The following is an 18,009-nucleotide window of genomic DNA, read 5'->3' on the forward strand; positions in this document are numbered from 1 at the left end:
TAGAGCTGACCTCCGAAGTCAAATGTCAGATGTGTAACAGCCGAAGGATCCTCGCACAAGGCAGCGAAAAAGTGAGGTGCGATGGGCATTATTGACCTCTGGATGCCGATCCAGATCTAGTTTTTCCGCTATCCCTAGACGCGAGCGTGTTAGGGGTGTAACGGGTTGGTTTTGTGTCTCCAGCTGGAGCGCTCACCCACGGCGTGGCTGGAGCGAGTGTAGTCAGACTCCGGGTGCAGGGACATCTCCCACGCAGGCCTCAACGCCACTCCTGCCGGCAGCACAAAAAGGGGTTCTGCTGTCATTCATGTGCACACGCAACGTCCGCGTTCCTTAGGGCGCGAGATGTTGACTACCTCGCCTGGTACACAGGTCGTGGGTTAGATCCCAACCCGGACAGCTGTAATAATCTAAATACACCTCATTTAATCAGATCATGGAAAGCGAAGCAGACTTGAGCTTGTATAGTACTTAGATGGGTGCACTCTACACAACAGGTTGCTTGCTATAGGCTGTGGGGCTACTTAGGGGGCAGCAGATGGCAGTGCAGTAAAATCCACTGCGGAGGAGCGACGCTCACAACAACGAGCGGAGTGCTGGGTGGCTAAAGCACAGCAAGTTGGCACAGTAGGGGGCACAGGTGGTGCATCAGCCAGTCATCTCAGTCAGTCGACCCGTGGCATCTAGGTCTGCCCCGTGACCTCCTGCCAGCGGGCGTTCGACACTTCACGTGGCCTCAAGGTGCACATGGCCTGGCACAAGCGTCGTGGTGATGTCACCGCCACTTAGTGGCGAATGGCAGTTGTTGTTGCATTCCGGATCTTGAAATATTGTCCTGAATTCGAAACAAATAGGCCCCTCTTGTTATTTTGGTTGCCGACTCGTGAGGCAGATGCTGTCACCTCGCTAGGCCACTTATCCACACTAGGTGGCGCGCCTTCGTAGGCCTTGCCAAGTTATAGCCATTGCGTCACAAACCCTGGTGGTGTTTAGTCTTCGGAGAGAATGAAAATGCTGAAGTGACATTTTCTTTGTGCGCAGTCATTCGTGACTGTGGTGAGACCATCAACATCGCTAAACTTGAGAATCTGGTTCAATCACAATACAGTGCCGTCAATGCAAGACGGACGCACGCACATAGCATCACAGCAGCGGTGCTGGTTCAGTGCTCTTGACGCGGTCATTATCAGCCTTCTCAGTGTCACTGGAGCAATGACAAGAACATTACATACACACAAAGCTTCCCTTCGGCTGTGTGACTGGTCCAAAGCCAGCGATGCTGTGCACCGCTGCAGCGAGCAACAGAAATAGCGACAGACGAGGCACGAGCGTGTGAGAGCACTGCTGTCGCTACTATCATTGGCCATTTAGATGCCATCGGTCGTGTTTAATCAAGGCTAAACCGTAGTGATAGCACACACGGCGTTGGCAGCCAGGCCATGAATTTGCCAAAGCCAACACTGTACCAGTTCCGTGAGGGGGGGGGTGCAGGCATGCGCTGGTGCCATTGCCAAATTACTGGTGCCCAGTTTTGCCCAAGTTTTTGTTGTTGTTGCTTAAACGTCAAAATCCACGAAAAAAACGTGTAGAGTTTGGTTCAGTATTATTTTCTTTGACTGAAAGGCAACGCGCTGTGAGCACCTGGTAAGAGGGTATGTATGGCACAATAGGGATGGTGTGTGACCACCATTGTACACGCCTGAATGTGTCAGTGCCGATGTTGGTCACAACGCCCCTCTCGCCAGATACTAAGGCAGAGGTTGACCTAGAGGATGCACGTGCTAGGTTATGATAACATTTAAACTTGTGCTGTGAATCACAGCCAAGAACCAAGCATTTCAACCACGGTGCCATCTGGCCGATTCCACGATAGTGTTCAATGTTTAAAGTCAGACCCCCCCCCCCCCCCCCACGGAAGGAGACGCAGAGTGGATCACAGTAGTTACACTGGCTGGTGATGTCTGCAAATGGAGGGAAAATATATATATTTCTGTGGTTGGGAAACTTTACTACAATCTAATGCCCTTGACAGCAATCAAAAAACGCTACATTTGCATCTGGAAGATGATACGCACACTGCACAGGAATTATCCGTATCAAATCAACACGACTGAAGTGATTTGTTCAGAAATGCGAGAAATCCGATTATTTGACAATATTGGGCCAATCTTATGGATCTTTATAAGGTGCAAATCAGGGCTGGATTAAAACCCCCCCACGGTTTACGTATCCTGGAGATAAAGACGAAGTGTCCCCTACTTCATTTGGTGTTGCTTGAATGGCAGTTAAAGCATAATTACAGTACATTCAAAGAACATTCCATTTAGTAAACATAAAATTTATATTAATAAGAGACTGCAATTAGAGTATACATGCATCAGCGTTGCACAGTGAATTAACAGGTCTCTTTTGCAAGGCAGAGCTGGGTTTAAATATTGGAGAACATAACATTCTATATTGCTGCAGCAATCAGTAATAATTACAAAAGCCGAAATGGATTTCACTGCTCAATTGAGCACGAAGCAGCGTTCATCTCTGTCGGGAATCTCAAGATAACGGGTACACAATCCACATTAATAATGAATGGTGGTGGCCAGTTTCTCCCTTCACGGGATGATCAGTAAACTTGCCACAAGGCAGAAGTAATTTTCCTTCAGGGCCGAGTCATCCCCAAATGGAATTTTTATTCTTTATTTTCCTCAACAGCATCGCCGCCAATGTTGGATGCAATAACATTTAAAAAGAAAAAAGCGACACATTTAATCACAATAGTAACAACAGTTATTGTGATTATTCATTCAGATGAAGCTTTCTGGCCCACGGTACTCTTTCAGGAGAGTCCTTCCTCTGAATGTTTGGCTAATTCCTATGTTGTGCACGTTTATACGTTGTTTTCTTTTAATACGATCTCGCGTTTCAAACACCGGTTCAGGCAACGAACACAGCACGGGTGGGGCATTTTTTTGGTTTCTTTACCAAGGGCTGAACTTTCAAATTCCTTTGAGGGGCTCCCATTAACACACCCCGGTCACTACTGTCGCTGCAACAAAAGTGACTAAGTGCACTAACATTAGAAACTCAACATTACCATGTTGAAATGTTTACCCTTTATTTACCCAATTGGTGTGGCTAATATCATAAATAAACAACGATTGGGGCTTTTTGAAGGCCGTATGGACATGTGATACCAAAAGTTTAATAGAAGTTTCAAAAGTGTATAAATTTACACTATGGGAACCTCATTTGCCAGTAAAAATATGATAATTGGTTTTTTACCCTTCTATCTGTCAGTTTTGTTGCCAGATAGAAGGGTAAAAAACCAATTATCAGTGTATAAATTATCCGAGTAAATGACACATTGAGCTATACAGCTCAAGGGTGACTCGGCCAGCAGACACACGGCAGAAATAGTTAATCAACACGATATCAAATAAAAAAAATATATAAATAAAGGTAATTACAACCAAATGATCTGATAAAACAATTACGGACATTCACATTTGTATAGTTTCGACCTCAACGATGTCTGTTTAAAAGAGTTACAGAGACGGCAGAGTGGTGATCCCCAGAGACGAGAGCAGTTGGTTAACAAAACTTTGGAGCAGCAGTAACACAAAACGCCTTTAAGCCAAGTTGCGTATGAAATCTAGGAATCGTAAACAATCAAGTTTGTATTTAGTATTTTGTAGCGGTATTAATACATCTGAAAAATAACGTGCAGATCTTTGGGTAACTGTATTATAAGTGAATATCGCCCAATGACAACTTCTTCACTGCTTCCAGGGACATTAGCCCTGTCACGGCGTGAAGGTGCAGGCCGGTGCAACCCTAGGCTCTCTGCCCTGGCCAAAGAGTCAGCTGTTTCAATGCTGCCGGCTTTGCAAGCAGGCGGGCAAAATCGCCCAAGGACAACTTCTTCCGTGCTTTCAGGGCCATTAGCCCTCGGCTCTCCCCGTCCAGGCCATAAAGTCATCAGCGGTCTCAATGTTGTACGCACCGCGTCGGCTTTGCAAACAACAGTCGGGCAAAAGCACACCACGCTCAGCGAGCGATAGGCAGTGATCTCACAGGGAGTGGCAGTGGCGGTAATCGAGGTGTTTTTGCTGCAGTGGTTCGTCACTGAGTGCTCCACGTGCGCCACTTACGACCCCCCCCCCAACCGACCCGGCTAGAACACCTAAATTGAGCCCAATTCTGCTGGGGCAATCGCAATTACAAGAGGCACCAGCGTGCTTGGGTCGCACGTGGCTCGTCAAAGACTCTACGGGCAGGTGGCTGGGTGGCTGGGTGGTGGCTCGGAGCGTTTGTCGAGCTGCTGCCACTTCAGGGATGCAGAGTCAGAATCCAGGTTTTCCGTCCCACGTGACTGAGCCGCGATGCGGCAACACTTAAAACTTTGCATTGGAAGACACAGCGGGGAAAATTCCCCATGCTACGTCCCGAGAGTGATTGAAAATTTGCGAACCGTTTATGTTACCACGACGCTCTTCGTGCGTAATTTGTGCAAAATTATTTCACGAAACCAAAAAAGTACCACGGATGTACGAACTTTTTTGAGCAACGCGATGATGATGCTTAAATCTTATATTGCTACATTATAAACCGTTACATAGATTTTTCGTATTAATTTAAGGAGTTTCTGTTTTGCTTAAAATTCTAAGCCTGCGTGCTGTTGTTGCATTTGCGATTATAATGTTTTTACATGTGCATTGTATTTGTAACATGTGTATCGCATCAACCTTTGCAATGAGAACTTTCAGTCTCAAAAAGGTCCTCATCTGGTTTCAAACAAAGCAGTTGACATCGATCGGCCCGGTCAAAAATAACTGCACCAAAAAAACGCATCATTGTCGTGTCGGAGTAGAAGCACTGACTGACATTTGCAAGGTTGCCAATTAAAATCCTGGTTGAAGGTCGACCTGGCCTATAAACCTTCCATAGTTGATTCAATTGAGTGCTCCTTTGCGTTAAGTCAAATAATGAGCACCCCCCACCAACATAGGAGTGTGGAATTTCCAACACGAAGATCCGGGCTGTTAACAGAAACGTCCATGCTGTGTGATCTCCAAGGCCACATTTCCAAGTGGATGCTATTGGATCACGTGGTGCATTTACATACGGCGATTGCACATTTCTGCCTAGTCATAAAAAAAACTTCACGTGAAAATAATTGCTTAGGCATAAACAACAACAAAATCACACGTCACCGTTTGCAAGAACAAGTTACCCTTTACCTGCTGTCATTTACAAATTTGAAAAAAAAATCACCCACAATTATTAAAATTACCCACTGCTGAATGACTCATCACTGAATTCTCAAGCAAGCAATGGGATGACATCCCCCCCATGCCCCCACCCCATGCCGACCCCACCATGCCCCCACCCCCATGTTCTCCCACGCGCCTCCCCCCAGGCATTGCGCATCACAATTCGCAAGGCAGAGGGGGGAGGGGGCAACCACTGTGGACTTATTACAGAAGTAGTCGTCGTTACATAAACCCCGGGTAAATTATTATCGGAGTAAGTCTCCGACTGGAACTTGACATTTTGAGACAGCGAGTTTAGTGCTGCAACCGCTGCACCACAAGTACTTATGGGCCCTGTTCAAAGCAATAGGTGGGTGGATGGCATTCACGTGTGACTGAAGAGCTACGTGCTAGGCATCTAAAAGTGACCGATCCATGCTTCCCACACCTCCGATGAGCATAGTCGGCTACGTAATGGAACCCCCATATGCATACATATGGGTGTTCCTTAATTGCTTCTCATGGAAGGAACCCCCCATTATTCTATACGCACGGCATGATGCACACAATTAATCCAGCAGGAATCGTCACGTGTGCGAGTCATTTGAGCTGCATGACAAAAGAAGTGGGGCCTGTTGAAAAGCCGCATAGCAAGTGGGCCACTGAGTCATCTGCGAATGAACACATCCCCATGTGTGTGAGTTTTCTCTGGGAATCTGGCTTCCTCCCACGCGCAAAAATACATTATTCATTAAATGTGAACTCCGCAACGGTCTGTCCACTACCGGAAAAAGCCCCCCCCCCCCCCCCCCCACATGCTGTTGTCATCCCTCATGGCCTTGCGAATCCCACTTATCCATCTTGTTCTCATACCAACAGTCTCGTCCATAAGCCAACTTCCCCTACAACAATGCGTCTTGCCCAACCAAACATACGTTCCTTACATGTCCGTTGCATTGCACTCTCATGCCTTTGGATTGCACTCTCATGCTCACATGCCCTTTGGATTACACCCGTTGGGTTGCACTCCCTCGTCGAGGAGGCCGCTCTCCGTTTTTCTACAGTTACATGCTAATCTCTCACATTAACAACATAATATCTCGCATTAACATAGCCACTTCCGTGCCCTCGTCGAGGAGGCCGCTTTCCTTCTTTTCTACAGTTACATGCTAATTTCTCACGTGAACATCACTAGCCTCGGCCACTTCTTTATGACCCTTGGGCTTCACCCATTTCAAACCTTTTAAAACAGTCTGCCTCGGCAGAAGACCAAAAACGTCGTGATTTATTTTCTTTTATATCTACGTGACTTTACCGAAAGAACCAAAGAGTATACTTTCCTTAGTGATCAATATGTTTATCATTTGTGTTCATTCCCTGAACCATGTCTTCCTATTTCTGTCGCTCATCGTAAGTAATACTTGGCATGCATCTCTTGTATGCTTCGTGTAATTATTCTTATGAGTGGAAATGTATTGCAGCTAAATACTCTAAGTGTACGTTTCTAAATATGATGGGAAAACCCATAGGACACGGAGAATCCACACGACCACGGGGAGAAAGACGTGCAAACTCCAAATATACAGGCGTGAGGGTCGGGTCGAACCCACAACATCCTGTATATAAACACAATTTAACTGGGAACTCGCGCAGTGATCAGTATACCCTCACATTGTGTTCGAGAATAACAACCCACCCCAAACCCCACCGACAAAAGTTTCAATTTGAGACCTTCTTGATTGTCAGTTGAGTGCTATAACCACAGTGTGACCTGGCCGGTTTTCAAGGCACCTTTTAAATTAAGATCATTGACGCTAAGTTGAGGCTCCCCTATAGCAACGCGTAGATTCTGCAGCTAAAGTACGTCATTATTCTCACGACGCACGCTCGAGTCACGCATGGGAGTAACAACACAAACACCGTGGGGTTCGTGTACAATTTTGCAGGCTCTAGATTCTACGCACACCACAGTGGCGAATGCAACCTCTGTTGGGCCAACTCCTATACGAAGGGTTTTGCATGTGGAGGACATCCAAAGGGATAACACTCGAAAGTCCACACAACCTAATCGGTATCCTACTTTCTATACTACTGCCAGTCTTGACCGCCCCCGCAGTCCAGTGGGAGGTTTGCGAATCTCGCAGCTCACGGTAACCTCACCGCCGCCGTCAAAGTTATCGCTTCATATCCTTAAGGCTTGCGCACCTCTGTGGCAACGGTCTGCATTTTCACAGCTCGCCGACTGCATGCGTTCTCATGCTTTATGTAATGTGTCTCAATTATGCACCGCATGTTCTTATTTAATTCCTTAATAACCTTATGGCGCCACCACGGCCAGCCCACATACGCACCGTCAAGAGTCCTCTCGGAGCGTACATGTCACACGTCGAGCACGTGCGTGTGATTGTGCGTCGTAAGTAAGTTTTAACATGACATTTTATGTACTGCACGTGAAATGTTAACTCGGACATCAAGTAGAACAACATTTGGCATGTAACGATATAGGCCATGAACACATGCACAGGGTCGAGGCACAGTTGGATTAAGCGTAGTCGTGTGTGTTTGAGTGTCGTGAATATGTTTAAAAATTACATGTTATGAACTGGCGATATTCAACAGCCACCGATGCACTTGACACTGGGCCAGTTTGCACCGACTTCACGATTCAGGTCTGGCCAAAGGTGAGCAATTTCTGCAGGGAATCACGAAAAGTTGACATTAAAGACTCGTTGGCGACATCATCAGCATTCTCAAGGACGGAAACATCATGTGCCAGTGTCAAACTCCGAATGTGAAATGTATCTCCTTACAGTGGCAAGGAGGGCGCCTCTGTCAAAGCATCCGACTCACTATCGTTTGGCCGATGGAATTTTTTCTCCGTTTTTTCCCCCCCTCCACGTTTAAAAACCACATGCGGTTAGAGCAGGGGTCGGCAACCAAAACAACAAAAGGGACAATTTTTTTTCGAATTCGGTACAAAACTCATGTGAATACATACACACATATATTACGTCACGAAGCAGTAGTTCAGAGCCGCATGTTTCCAACCCCTGTTCTAGGTTATTCTCCAACACAATGTGTGGGTATACTGATCACTGTGCGAGTTCCCAGTTAAATTGCGTTAGTCTACAGGAGGTTGTGGGTTCGACCCTGACACCTGGATATTTGGAGTTTGCACGTCTCTCTCCCCTTGGTCACGTGGATTTTTTTCTCAGAGTCCTCCAGGTTTTCCCCTCTACATTTAGAATCGATGTGCTTTGAAGAGTATTTGGCCGCTTCAAATTTCCACAAGATAAGCCACCCCCCGTTTATACAATCATTTGTGGCCAGGTCGTTTCTGAAAAAAAGCTACGAAGCTCATTGGGCCTTACCTGGTAAAGGTAAAAAAAAGTTCAATTCCAGTTGGAGCCCGACTCGGTCCAGGCCCACCAACTCGTTAGGGGGGGGGGGGTCTACATAGACTGTCCTTTGGCCTACACCGAGGGAATGTGCAATTCCGCCAATGCCTCCGGGTGGACAACGGAGATGCCCGCCGCCCACGCGCGTGCGTCTGGGCAGGCGGGCGGCTTCGACTTTTGTTTGATCCACAGCTACGAACGTTGACCGCGTGTGCGGTGACGCGATGCGAGGGATTCTGAGAGAGTGTTAAAGTCGGCAATGGTTCAAGGTGGCATTGACGATGTCTGTCCAGTTGCACACAAGCCGCCACACACCTGCCCAAGTGTATGTATAAAATATAACCCCAACGCGCCATAGTCAGAAAAACTGAGGCTATTAAAAGCACTTTTCGGCTGTAAGCTGACACAAGCACAGCAATGCTGCTGTATCCACTGCACGTGTGACCATGAGCAGAGTGGCCCGGACGCCAGAGCCCAGGTCAGATGCATTGAATGTCACTGCTGTTTCATCAGGCGTTCCAGCCGATGTGCTGCCAAGTCAGACACCCCGGCGGCTTAAAATTCCTGAAAATTACGCACCAGGCACACACAAACAACGAGCAAGTGCACACTCGCGCACACGGAGACCCGTACGTAGGTGCACTTGCACGCACAGACGTACACAGGCATGTGCAGACATACGTGGATGCACACACAAAGACAGGCCTGCATACACATGCACACACGAGCGCCTACCAATCTGCAAAGTAGCACACAAGTGCGCATGTAAAGCCCATGCAAGACGCAGAGACATGCATTTGTGCGCTTGACTACGTTAGAATTTCTGTACCCTTTATTTAGATGGCCCAGGGATTAGTGGTTGGTTGCACAAAACAACTTGATCGACATCAGTTTGCAATCGAGTTCAGTGAAAGCAAAAGCTTGATTTGGTGAACTTCAGCTCTGAGGATTCAAACTGTGGGTTTGATAGCCATGCGACGATGAACACAATTTGCTGCGCATGTTAGGCTGCATCACATGGCATGGTAACAGGATGTTTACGTGACTTCAGATGACTGCGGATAGAGGACATGGCAAGCTCGATTTGCAGATGAGGGCACACTGACACACAATCAACTAGAATACTGCAGGTTACTTCAGATGAAATTCTTTGACATCTTCCAGGGCCGTTCTAACACAAGGCAGCAGTTTCAAATCAATAATTAACAATCTTCTAACACGACACTCATAGCGCATTTGGAATATAACTTGGATGGCATTTTAAATCAGACGTTGGTGATGTCGGCTGAGACCGCAACTCGCCACACTTGAGAACCCGGTTTAAATCACAAATAGCCCGCAGCCTGGATAAGAACCCGAGACCTCGGGCAGTGCCGGGCTCAGTGACTTGGACATTACGAGTTCACTTAGTGACTCAGACACCCAAGCACTGTGAAGGACGAACACACAAAAGGGGACATCAAATTACACATACGAATGGTTCAATAACTGGAAACACACACACAAAACTGCATGTGCACTATAAATAATGTCAACGCTTACCACGATGAACTTTGCCAAAGAGGTTTGGCTTTTCTCAACTCTTTCTTCTTCATTCATATGGCAGTCGGGAAAGGCAACAGTTTTTGAAACGTGTTATAGTTGAAGGCTACGGTTTTTTTTCCAACCAATACAAGAAGGCATGAGAAAGCTGCGTGGATCGCAGCAACACTGCCAGGACATTGCATGGATGGCGGATTCATCGATGATGAGTTTGAGATTTAAAACTAATTTACTTTTGTGTATAGTTTGTTGTTCTTCCACCGCACTTCCGATTAGCACGGTTGGCTACGTACGTGGCAAAAGAAGTTCAACATATATACATTCATGGTTTGGACTTATCAATGAGATAAAGACATGAGTAATATCCTGGCGCAGAAGATAGATTAGTGCTAAATACAACCACATTTCTCATGTGATTTATAACTTTGATCCTTACCCATCTATCGATCGTCCAATTTTTATGTGCAATTATATTGGGATACTGTGCTGCCTTGGTGTGGTCTGGGAATGTTTGCTGTTGTTTTGCTGCCTTGCCCAAGCTTGGAAAATTATGTACTTATGCAATTTTTACTTGTATACTTTTTCTGATGTATTTCTTATTAGTGATTTGCTTACCTTTCTGATACTTTGCACTCCTATCGTTTAAGGTATTGTTTGTTGTTGTAACGTTCTGACCAAGAAAAGGGGCTTCATAGCTCATCGGATTTCTCCAGGATAAACAAAGATTCAGTATTAAATCACTAACAATGGAAGCACAACCAACTAACAGTAAAGAGCTGCAGTAGTGGCAGCATTTATTTAATTCAGAAGGACATCCTCAATGGAATGTTTTCCATTTCAATCTTGGCTCGGAGTATTATTATAATGCACGATTAACTTGCACACAAAAACAAAGAAACCCATAGAGCATTAAATACCATTGGGTCAGGTTCTGTTAGAAAACGCCTATTGCGGTTGGCACACCACGAGGAGGGGATTGGTGTGGCCCTGTATAATGCCCGACCAAGTTTGTTTCCCCGGTTGTGACATTTATAATAACCACACCTGGTATCAATTTAAAGCCAAGGCGACTTAGGCCAGGTTTAGAAACGACTTGCCACTGATATCAGATGAAAACTATGACAACTATTTTGTATATTTTAGCAGATAAGGCACACTGAGTTACAGAGCTCTTTTTCAGAAGTGACCTGGCCACAAATGGTAGGTCAACGAAGTGGTATATCACGTGGACATTTAAAGCAGCCAAATACTCTAAAAAGCATGTTGATTCTAAATGTGGGGGGGGGGGGGGGGGATCGGAGGACCCAGACAAAAAGCCATGCACCACAGACAGAAAGACATGCAAACTCCAAATATATAGCAGGCGGGATCAAACCGACGACCTCCTGTATACCAGGTGAAGTAATTAACAACTCACCACCATGGAACCCCAGATGGCTGAGATGGTCATGTGGTGAACTAACCTCTAAACTATTACTCCCCCATATACGTATACACACAAAGACATAGGTCCCCCCAATTAGCTTGACACAATGTCAGGGTGAGTGCTGTTAGCCAGAATAACAAACGAGGGGGTGGTGCAGACAGTTATCACCAATGGCGGAGCCAGGATTTTCAAGAAGTGGGGGCAACCCCTCCAGCAATGAAAAATGATAGGAGTTGTTAGTAAGGACTTGTCCCTTGCTTTTTATTCGACGCGTGTGCGGTGATGGCGCAGCCATCGATCGAGGGTCGAATTCGAACCGTGTGTGATCGGCATCGCGCTCGCCGAAGGTATGCCTTCAGGGAAGTCATGTACTGCATACGCAACTGCGCACAATTCTGTGAGTCACTTATTACTGCTTTGCCGTTACTTATTGCCAATTATGGACTCAGACTTTTGTCCTATCATCTCATAGAGTCCCTGGCACGTAATAATATGCTACACAGTGACAGTGGAGTGGGGGGGTCGCAAAATGACGATTTATTACTAATAAACCCCAATGATCTGATCGAAATTAGGGATTTCGATCGGATCATTGGGGGGGCATGTGCCACCCCCCCTCCCCCCACTGGCTCCGCCAGTGGTTATCACTTGTGCAAGCAGTCACATGCAAGTCAACAAAGCGGAGGCTCAGTACAAGTTCACTGGTAGGGAATCGAACTAATCTTTGCAGATTTGTAGCATAAGAATATTAACTACTGCACTACCGCTACCCTCCACAACACAACAATATAGCCTTTAATAGACTGTAAGGGCAGGTGCTGTTAGCCAGTAGCACCTATGAAGACCGCGACAGCACATGAGGGGGTGGGTGGCCAGCACCATGCCCGCTCACCTTTGTCTCCAGAGTGGCGATGCTTACACCACCATATACTAATTTGAGGCTGAGTCGACCTAGGGGAGGCCTAGGACCGGTTAAAAAAATCGTCACTGGTGTTGGCCGCGAACGGGAATCGAACTCGGGGCACCGGGTTCATAGCGCAGCACACCAACCGCACTGCACTACCGCTCCCCACCGCGCACGCACGCACGGACGCACTTTGCACTAGCAGGGAGATAGCGGGAGGTAGCACTTGCCAGCGAGCGTGGTGAACCCTATACCGGTCACAGATACTTTGCCGCAGTGTCAACACGGACCGTGAAAACTTGGGGAGTGGGGAGGGCAGTCACATGCCGTTGTTTACCGATGGCGGACGGGGCCGCGGGTAAATTTAGGAGCGGCAGCACAAGTGCCTACAGGGCTTCATACCACAAAGAGGAGGAACAGCCATTGCGCCTGTTTAAACCAAAACCATACTAGTTTTGTTTTACTATTTTTTTTTATTTTACCAGGAAAGGCCCACCAAGCCAAATAGCTCTTTTTTCAGAAGCAACCTGGCCACAAGTGACAGCTCAACGAAGTGGCTTATCACGTGGAAACCGATAGCAGCCAAATACTCCCAACGCATATTTTTAAATGCGTAGGGAAAAACTGGAGGACTTGGAGAAAAATCCACGCAATCATGCAAACTCCAAATATACAGGCGTCAGGATCGAACCCACGACCTCCTGTGGACCAGGCGAGGTAGTCAACACCTCAGCACAGTGGCGCTGGGCGTCAGTGGAAGGACCAAGTTACCATTTGCTAGCAAATAACAGCAACCCCAATATAAACAGGTGATTAAGTGGCTTAAGGGTGGCATGGTTACTGTGACAATTGAACTGACACAGCCATCACCAGAGTACTGAGATTGAGACTGCGAGCCCCAGGTACTGTGCCGTAGAGCAGTGTTGCAATCTACAGGGTGCTCCAGATGTATTGTGACCCCCCCCCCCTCCATTTAATTCTCTAAAACTTCATATATATTTTAAAAGTTACATTTATTTAAATCAGAAATGAATATGCAAAGGAAAAACATTTTAGGGGTCAATTAATTGGTGGGCGGGGTCAGAAGACATCTGGAGCACGCTCTACATGCGTCCACATCACCATGAATGTGACCGATCTCCGATTCTTTTAAGCAGGCTGAGCCTGGTGAGTACTTGGATAGGAGATTGCCTGGGAAGATCAGGCGCTGCAGACTTGGGCTATGAGATCAGAAAAGTTGACCTCGATACCAACTCGAACTCACTGACTGAATGCAAAGCCGACTGCTCTAACGGCAATACCAGCCGACCAGCGTTATTATCGTCTCTACTCATCCAGGAAAGGCTTTTTGCAGAATCAGGGTTAATTCTCAGAGGAGTTCTGCTTTAAGACATTCGGCCAAATCCTCTTTTAGTAGTTGGCACGTGGAGTACTAAAAATAACAAACTGTTCCGCCTATTGTGGACACTATGCATATGCCCATTGAGCGCGGTATCTTTGGAAAGTTGTTCTGTTGTGGTCTTCCAGAGGGAAAATCTGACCCATCGTTTATGGCTACAATCAATCGTGTTGACAAAGTTTCTAGTTGCTTGAGAGACAGCGAGTTGAAGACACGGAGAAACAACAACAACAACAAGCCAGGAGAAGAGGGTCAGGAGTGGTGGTTACTGTGTCGACCGGTGGAGAGAGATCTCGGGAGTTACCTTCAGCCCACGGTGCCTCTATCTTATTTCGTATGGCTGATGTCGATGCAAAGCAACAAACTACATACTCGTTGGTTCTTTCGGTAAAGTCACGTAGGTATAAAATAAAATAAATCACATTTCGGGCGCAAATCACGACGTTTCAGGCGCAACACAAGCATCCGTAATCAGATGACGGACGCTTGTCATCACGCAGTATTAATGACAAACATAGCGAGTTAGGTTTTTTTTTTTATCGGTGCTTGTGCAGGGCATTGTCGACAAGGGGTCCCCCCCTGCCTAGGGACTACAACGTAAATAAGTCAAGTGGCATTATAATGAAACTGCGAGCAGCGCACTGCAGGAGTAGAGATTTGCACAACGATGTAGGGTGTCCGGCCCCACAGCCTAAAGTTTTATTTTATATCTACGTGATTTTACCGAAAGAACCAAAGAATATGGATTCCTGCAGTCACGAAAGCTTCAAATCAACAAACTACAATTTCACAATCAGGTGGTCAAGCCAGATAACCGTGTCAGGAGCAGCTAAAGTGTATCGCTGCGATGTCTGCTTTGTATTTGTGGATCGGGTTATTGCGTCGTTATATGCTGTACGTTCTGTTCAGTAAACAATCTGCTGCACCCAAAGTTTTTTTTAGTTTCCATTTGTCCATCAGGTATCCGCATCTGCCATGGTTTGTACAGATGCGGTTTATGGCGGACCATGCGATTCATGAAAGATAAAACCCAGGTATCTTCTGGGGTTTGATCTTGCCTGTGATCTCTGTGGAGGGGTGTGTCATTAAAACACTGGTCTTGCTAATCACTAGCGAACTCACCAGAATCCAAACATAACGACCGTCTAAGGTGCCGAAGGATTAATTGACTCCCCGATGCAAAAGAGGTCAACGTCCTTGGATACTGACTGCATACTGATAGGATATATTACAATATCTCTAAATCTGCTGTCAAAAGACAGCTAATAATATCTTGTTGCGCCGCGAGGAAAATAAACTTGGGGGCCGTCCATAAATGACGTCACGCACCTGGGGGGGGGGGGGTCAGACATTTGTGACGATGTGTGACGAGGGGGGGTTGAGAAATGTGACGTCACATCAAAATGCGCAACTTTTAATAAATATACACAACGGTTCTACTTAATTAAATGGACTTTTACATAAATGTTGTCTCCTACAAGATCAGAGTGCAGCGCCACATTAAATACTCACTACAATGACAATAGTTTATAGCGATTTGAAGCATGTTTTATTTTTCGGAGGGGAGGGGGGCAGAGCTTTGTGACGTCATACTTGAGGGGGGGGGTCTGACTTTGTGATGCCATGTGACGAGGGGGGGGTCAAAAATCGCATGACGTCATTTATGGACGGCCCCTTGGGTGCTGACCACCTAGATCGCCAGCCATCTGCTTCCCACTACCCCCCACCTCAACCAATCGGTGGCATGCGGCTGATTGGCTGTCATCTAACAAGGGCAGGGCTTGTCGTCTGGAGTTTGGGTGCAGCAGATTGTTTACAAATATTGAGCACTGGCCCTCCCTCGCTCTTCAGTCCACCACGCTTGTAACTTTCACTGGAGAGCGTGACGTTTACACGTATTCCGCTGCAGAGGGAAACTCTCCTACCGTTGGTCACGTTCACATAGGTAAAACTAGTGTCACTATCGGCACTTTCATTACAAAACCTGCTGCTTTACCGTTTCACAGCGGCAGCTATTAAGTCTAGTTGTGTCGCGAGGCAAACATCGCCATTGCCGCTCATGGTGGCGAGGTGTTAACTACCTCGCATGGTATTCAGGAGATTTTGACCTAAAACTTTCGTGACTGCAGGAATTCATATTCTTGGTTCTTTCGGTAAAATCACGTAGATGGAAAATAGAATAAAAAGAATAAATGTATTATTTTTAATTTGATCATTTTTATTTTATTTTATATCTACGTGACTTTACCAAAAGAACCAAGAATATGATATTCAGGAGGTCGTAAGTTCAATCCCGACCCTAACGTTTTTATATTTGGAGTTTGCATGTCTCTCTCTCCCCGTGATCTTGTGGATTTTTGTCCGGGTCCTCCAGTTTTTCCTTTCAGCAACATTAATTTAGAATATTTGGCTGCTATACATCTTCACATGATAAGCCACGTCGTTGAGAGATCGCTATTAAAAAGAGCTATACAGTATAGATTAGTAGGCCTTACCTAGTAAAATAAAAAATAGTTGTTTTTGCAGTTTAAAATACAAATAAAGAGGGAGCTGAAGCTTGAGATACTTTAATCAAAGCGTCAGCCACATGTGGCTAAAACAGGTCAACACGTTTGAAGAGCTGATGTCCCTCAAATCAGTCACTCTCATTGCAATGTTATTCTAATTGCACTCTTAGCATAATTCCATGAGACAACACAATATCAATGAAAGACACTGTCAGTGAATAGTGCCTCACTTTGTGACGGAGAACAACCTCAGACGACAATGCCTTGGAAACCCTGGACAATACTTGTGTACCTCTGGAGACCATCTGCTGGGTTTCTTATCTGCACGATGCAGCGTGGTCTTGTATGCCCTCCACAGAGTGTTCTCGTCATAGGGCAATTAAACCAAAGCTCTAATTGATCAACGCTGGAATAACACAAATTACGTGACAAACCAAGTTGAGTTTAACAAAAATTAAATATGGGGTCATTAGTTATCAGGCTGAGACTATGAACTAAAAAAAGGTTTAATCACGGGCAGCTGAAATCTGGAGTTGAACCCAGGGTTTTTAAGCAGTGCTGGCACCATGCCCAGAAATGGTCATACAAAAACAACTTGTAATCACTTTTTGGACTCACATCCGGTTGTTAAGACTTTTGGCTCAATGATGCATGGACTGCTTTAAAATAAAACATGTTTTCATAGATCATTAGACCTCCTTTGCCAGTACCAAAATATAATAATAGGGGTTTTTCCCTTTTTTCTGGCAACAAAACTGAAACCTTTTTACGAGGATTCATGTCTGCATTAACCACAATACTTGAATACTTGAAACTGATTGGTCCACACCAAGGGACGACCGTCCCTTGGTGTGGACCAATCAGTTTCAAGGACAATGCATATACAGTATTATCATAGTGTGTTTTTCGTTTGCATTTGACTGCAAGTATTGTGGTTAATGCAGGCATGAATCCTTGTAAAAAGGTTTCAGTTTTTTGCCAGAAAAAAAGGAAAAACCCCTATTATTATGTTTTCATAGCTTCATGTAAACATAGCGTTCCTTATATATATAAAAGAGTGTTCAATATAAATGCTTAAAAAGTTTAGAAAATGTCTGCAGATTCAAATACTGTGCAGGGTTATGAGCTTCTTAGTCTACATGCACAGGGAAAAGGATGTATCGTGGTAGGTAACCCTGGGTGCAACTGAGACTGGTGCAGTGTGGTAGGGTATGTTTAAACTTAAGTGGGCTATTGTTTTGGTGGAATGCTCTGACAATGGACATGTCCACAGTACGATGGCAGAAATTGGCTGGTTCATCAATGGTGCGTCAACTGCAGTGAGGCATTCTGTGCCTCAATGTCAATCCCATCGCAAATATGGCATAAATAAACCTACCACATCTGTCATTCACAATGCCTTATAGAAGATTAATTATTAATATATATGTTGAACTTATTTTGCACCGTACGTAGCCATGGCTAATGTTTTACGTACCAATGCTTCAAATGTTCACTTATTATATATTTGCTTTCTGTCATCACGCAGTATTAATGATAAACATAGCGAGTTAGTTCTTTTTTTAAAACGGTGCTTGTGCGGGGCAT

The 18,009-nt window shown here is 45.6% G+C and overlaps 1 protein-coding gene across 5 annotated transcripts in view; it reads right to left on the minus strand.

The window, feature by feature from the left end:
• LOC133352670 (transcriptional-regulating factor 1-like) overlaps positions 1 to 18,009 on the minus strand; it is a 79,780-nt gene that overhangs the window by 24,198 nt on the left and 37,573 nt on the right. For 4 of the 5 annotated variants that reach the window (XM_061568454.1, XM_061568456.1, XM_061568457.1 and 1 more), the window contains exon 2: positions 197 to 271. The gene's annotated coding sequence lies outside the window, so the exon portion shown is untranslated. Of the gene's footprint in view, positions 1 to 196; positions 272 to 7,838; positions 7,884 to 18,009 lie in introns of those variants that run through there. The other variant, XM_061568458.1, reaches the window with a different exon arrangement.

Source organism: Lethenteron reissneri, chromosome 41 (genome assembly GCF_015708825.2).
Source record: "Lethenteron reissneri isolate LAM-NWPU_2019-01 chromosome 41, ASM1570882v1, whole genome shotgun sequence".
NCBI lineage: Eukaryota > Metazoa > Chordata > Hyperoartia > Petromyzontiformes > Petromyzontidae > Lethenteron > Lethenteron reissneri.